Here is a 5,925-nt window from a genome sequence, read left to right as displayed (position 1 = left end):
TCCACTTATTTTTAAAGAGCTTATTGATATAATTGGGTTTCAGTCTGCCATCTTCTATTTGTTTTCATTGGTTTCATCTTGTCTTTATTCCTCCTTCCCGTCTCCTTTTATAGTAGTTATGTTTTTATTTTATTTTATCTCTTCATTTAATTTGTGTTATTTAGCATTTTATTTTAGTAATTACAAAATAATATATTTAAAATATTAAGTCCTCCTATTCAGGAACATAGTATATTTATCTATTTAGGTTATGTTAAGCCCATAGTGGATTGAATAATGTTCCCCCAAAATTCAGAACCCCCAAATGTAACCTTATTTGGAAGTAGGGTCTTTGCAGATGTAATTAAGGTAAAGACTGAGATGAAATCATATTGGATTAGGGTGATCCCTAAATCCAATGAAAGTCCTTTTAAGCGACAGAAAAGGACACATAGAACAGAGAAGAAAATTATGTGAAGGTAAAGGTAGCTATTGGAATGATGCCGAAGGATGACAAGAATTGCCAAACCACCTACTGTGTTTCCCCGAAAATAAGACCGGGCGGGTCTTATATTAATTTTTGCTCCAAAAGATGCATTAGGTCTTATGTTCAGGGGATGTCATCCTGAAAAATCATGCTAGGGCTTATTTTCCGGTTAGGTTTTATTTTCGGGGAAACAGGGTACCAGAAGCTAGGAGGGAGAGATGGGACGGTACCTCCCTTAGAGCCTCCATAAAGGAACCAACGCTGCTGACACCATCACTTAAGACTTCCAGCTTCTGAACTGAGAGAATAAATTTCTGTTGTTTTAAGTCATCAAATTTGTGGTGATTTGTTATAGCAGCCCTAGGAAACTAATACAAAGTTTTTTAGAAAAGTTGATGTTTCAATACTGCATTATTTTGATGTTCCAATACTGCTTTAACCATCTCTTTGTGTCCCAGCTAAGAATACCTATCTCAGTTCACCACCTGGATATTCACCACAGGCATTTGCTAGATTGCCTCAGGTACAACAGATATTCTTCATTGCTCAATGAGGCTTTCCTTCTGTTCTTCTGTGTTTGACTAGGATTTCCACCTCTGGCATGTGCTGTTCTGTAGTCTCTCTCAGTTGTAAGTGGTCCCTGGCCTGCTCCATTGCACCACCGGCCACTCTCCTGGACAGAATATCTCCCACAGCTGCTCCATTCTACTCCATTGCACTTCACGTGGCAATGGGATCCCCAGAAATTAAAATTTGTTTGTATTAACCTGTTCCTCCAACCCTTCCCACCAAAAGCTTTTAGTGTGTTCTCTTTATCCATGGTGTTCTGAAATTTGACAAAATGTCTAGGTATGAATATTTTTAAAAAATTCATCCTATTCTGTATTTAATAGGCCCTTTCAATCTGAAGTTTTACACCTTATGTCAATCCTGGGGTATGTTCTTCTATTATTTTTACAATTTTTTTCTCTGTTCTCTGTTTCTGGAACTTCTGTTGAAGATAGTTGATTCTACCTCTCTTAACATTTTTCCCTCATATTTTCTGTCTTTTGGTCTTTTTGCTCTATGTTCCAGGAGATTTTCTTGACCTTTTCTTGCATTTTTTTTCAGATTTTCTTTTTTATTTTGGTAGTTTTCATCTCCATGAACTCTTCATTGTTTTCCTATGCTGCTTTTTCATAGTAGTCTCCTATGGTTTAAACAGATACAATCTCTTCTCTTTTTGGACACAAATGGGAATTCCTTGTAGTTTCTTATATTTTATGAATTATTTTTATTTTCCCTGTCTGGGTCAGTTCTTTTGATGTTTCTTTTGGTTATTCTCATTTGAGCTACAGAATTACCTACCAACCCATAGTTTATGTATCTTTTAGTAAATCAAGGACAAGTTTGTTTGATATAGGTGGCTTGGGTGGGGTTTCCTTTGACCTGCCTCTTAATTAGAGGTAGGTTTTGTGTTTTGGGATAGGAATGTGGATGATAAGATTTGCTCTATGGTGCTGGAGGCAGGTCAAGTTGAGCCTCTCCCCAAATGCCAAAGCAAAGTGGGTCCTCTCTGGTGCTCCAACCTATACTCTGAGTTATTGTTGCATGAGTGCACTACATGCACTGTTTAAGTCTCTTCAGACATGATGTTTCTAACTTGGTCTGGGGGTAAAAACCATTGCTGTATAGAAGGATATAGGAGCAGGGGACCAAAGACCAAGGGCAGCAGGACTCCATGCTTTGGCTTCATCAGTTCTGATACGTGTACCCATCTTTAGAGTTGGGGGTGAGAGCATCATCACCCATGACACCATGGATTGAGAAGGGAAATTGTATTCTTCAGAGGAGATTACAAAGCTTTTATCTGAAGATTAGACAAAAGCAATAACAGTCCGCTATAATAGGCAAATATGATTAACCCCATTTTATGAGTATATTTGGTGAAATAATTGTGAATGAATCATGGAGGTTAGGAATGAGGAGCAGCATGATATGGTAAATCAACCTAATGCAAACAAAACCATTGCTGATAATTGCGCTGATCATTGTGGGAAAAGCTAGAGGGAATGGTTAAGCATTTTCATCAACTTAACCTTGGCCCAGAGCAGTTAGGGGTGGAGAGGAAGAGGCTATAGAGGGGAGAGGCTCTGCAAATCACAAACATCATAGCAAAGATGCTGGAGCCTTCACTAGAGACCAACTTCCAGTTTCTGATTCACTGAATATTTTTCCCTTAAAATGAGATAGAGTAATTATGGAAGGGAGAATGTAGCTATGGAAAACACATTTGGAATCTTACAAAATGTCTGGAATCTTATTCACTTCACTTGTATCTCCCCCTTCATTTGTAGAGTTCTTACCCATTTCAAAGGCTTTTCTGAGTGCTGATGAAGAAGAAAGTTCTGCTAACTTGGAGCCTTTTAAATAGATCAAGATTTTCACCCTATCCCAAACATGGTTAGATTCAATACAAGTAAATCTCAACCACATCACAATGTTGATGGGATCATCAACATTTCCTTTTTAGCAGAGTAACTGTCAATCCCAAACACAGATCAGGTATTTAATACTAACAAATGTAGTACTTAAAACAGAGAGCGATCAACCTATCCAGTTTTCCATCTGTGCTTTAGCTAGGATGTTGAATTTTCATTTCCTCCTTTCCATCAACATCCTAACCCAGTCAGGGAGATCTGATAGTCCTTTCCAGGAGATGTTGTTACTTCTTCATTCTTATATAAGAGCTGGAATTCTATTTGAAAAGAGAAATTATGTTTGGCTTGATCAATAACTTCAAAGAGCTAAAAGAAAAAAATAACCTGTTATTTGACTTTAATATGTACTTGATGTCCATGATTTGTGTTCTTGTGCTAATTGTAGGGTCATTAGCAATTAGATTAGGCATTGTTAACATCTAAAATTGATTTACATGCAAAAAGAATCAATACTTGAGCTAAATGTTTAAATATCACAACGCTAACAAGAGAGGAGTCTTCTCAATTGAATTCTTCTTTGTTTTCTGCATTTTAGAACATTGAGTATATCTAATAGAGGTGAAAATTACCTACTGCTTAAAGGACATGAAATTTCTTTCTGTGGTCATAGAAAGGATGGCAGCCGCACAGGTATGAGCAGTAAGTGGTAAGTGTAGTTTGTGTAACTAACATATATTAGCATTAAATTTGAAAAGATTATAGTAATTACAATGGCTGATGTTTTAAAGCACTTACTGGGTGCTTGACACTATTGTTTTATTTTTCTCATTTAATCTTCACAACAATTTTATGAAGCAGGTACTGAGTCTAAGACCCTGTGCTTCCACCAACTCGCAAGTTGGGTTGAAGCCTGTCTGCTGACTACAGAGCCAGAATCCATAACCTGTCTGCTATGGTTTAGCAATTGTGATTCTATATATTCCAAACAAGTGGAGTCTTGACAAAACTTTAAAGGGTAGAAAGTCCAAAAGCCTGATACATTCAGAAAGATATTGGAGTTTACCAATTACTTGCTATTGTATTTTACTAATTTAAGTCTCAGAAACTATCTTGTTACAATTTGATACCCCCATAACCCTAAATTTTGTTTGTTGAACTGGATTCTACAATTGTAAGAGTGAAAATCACAAAAAATTTTAACATGTTCAAATCTTTTGACTCTCGTAAGTTTTCTAATTGAGAACTATTAGAGTGTATACAATCATAGACCATAGAAACATTTATGGATGTGAGTTGGGGGATTAAACCTAGTTCAGTGTGTGTGTGTGTGTGTGTGTGTGTGTGTGTTCACATCCACGTGTGCGCCTGACTGTGTGTCAGTGGTGAGATTGCCTGGTTAGATGTAACTTCAGCCACATAAATTGCATTTAAATATTGTCTCTGTTTAAAAACAGCAGTAACCCTTGGTGCGGATTCTCCTTGTTCTTTTTTGTTCTCAAGTATTACTTGAGAAACTAAACATAGTTATGTAGATGTATGTCAAGTAGGCCGCCCTGGGCCCTAGGGAAAGTCTGTAACAGGATCTTTTGTGGCTTGACAAAGGCTAGTCATAAGGAGCCTTTGGTTTGCAGAGTTGGATTCTAGAGAGGGGAGGTGGGGCTAAAATGAGTAAATTTGCTGATATTCTGAAGAACCAACATTTTCTTTTCTGTGGTGCAACATTACTAGAACATCTCTGAAGGACTGAGATAATCCTGATGGCAGCCAATCGGTAGGAAAGGACACCAACAGCCTCCAGTTAGAAGTTACCCCCAGGGCAAGGAAACCCTGACCTGGTGGCCTGGCACTCAGAAGGTCTGGGTGGTCATGGTACAGAATGTTGGGGAGGTTGGATGTCCCTCCTGACATTGTCACCTCAGTGTAGAGGATGTGCTTTAGAAGCAAATGATTGCGCATGTGAGGGTAAAGCAACATAACTGATACCCCAAACCTGCAATGTTCTGGGATGGGAAGGAGTTTTTCATTCTTTCTTGGTTCAGTGATTTTAAAAATTGGATAAATTATTTGTAATCCAAGCTGTTGGAATGTAAATCACAGAAATATTTTAATATTTGGTAAAATATTTTAATATTTTACCAAATCTGATATTCAACTTCAGATATTTAGGTTTTGACTACATTGACAATTATATTTTGAATAAAATTTTTACTTTCGATGAATCTATGCTTTATTTGGGAATATCTTAGTAGTATTAATATTTATTTCTTTTAAACTTAATTTGCTTTGTAAAAAATTATTTCAGCTTTGGAACCACTAATTCCCACCACTTTGTCAAAAATGTTTGTGTTCGATCTGTTTAGAACCTCAAAAAGTTCTGCACATTCTTTTCTCTCTCTGCTGCCACAGAGAAGGTCTTTCTGCAGACGTATGTCTGTAGAAGTGTTTGAGTTGTAAGAATCACCCAAATCACACTGTGAGGCAAATAGGACAGGGATTACTCTTTCTTTTTCTGGTTGAGGAAAGTAGGATAGGTGAAGTGAGTTGAAGAAGGTCTCACAGTTGGCCAGCAGCAGCCCTGGAATTTGCATGGGCTATTCCTGACTTTTAAAGCTATTTCCCACCCACTATTTTGTGCTGATGATCCTTATAGTTTCTTAGACTGAAAAGTGCTCTTCAAACAGGAGGCAGGTCTAGGTTCAAGCCCTAAAGCTCCCGCTTCTCATTTCTGGTTGGGCAAAGTACCTAAACTCTTTGAGCCCTAGTGTCCTTACATATAGAATGTGAGAAATTGACATAAACTTTGTAGGGTTTTAAGTGCCTGGCCCTGTAGTATTAATATAAGAACACTATGCAGTGAATTGAGTCATAAGAAAATAGAGCACGTTATATAATTTTTCCCAAAACATTGAAAGAATAAATTATTAAGATGTCTAGTGATGTGTACAAAAAGAGCAAAGTTAATTTCAAGTTCTAATCAAAAGGTGAATATAATTGTTTTTTCAAGTGACCAGAAGGCTTGTAAGAAAGTATTCCAGAGGT

General features: G+C 37.2%; 1 pseudogene; it reads right to left on the bottom strand.

The window, feature by feature from the left end:
• Nucleotides 1-901: 901 nt before the first annotated feature.
• On the bottom strand, nucleotides 902-1,120 carry LOC117024198 (SNRPN upstream reading frame protein-like; annotated as a pseudogene).
• Between the last annotated feature and the right edge of the window lie 4,805 nt (nucleotides 1,121-5,925).

Source organism: Rhinolophus ferrumequinum, chromosome 6 (assembly GCF_004115265.2).
Source record: "Rhinolophus ferrumequinum isolate MPI-CBG mRhiFer1 chromosome 6, mRhiFer1_v1.p, whole genome shotgun sequence".
In the NCBI taxonomy this organism is placed as follows: Eukaryota; Metazoa; Chordata; class Mammalia; order Chiroptera; family Rhinolophidae; genus Rhinolophus; species Rhinolophus ferrumequinum.
This window is presented reverse-complemented; position numbering and strand designations above follow the sequence as displayed.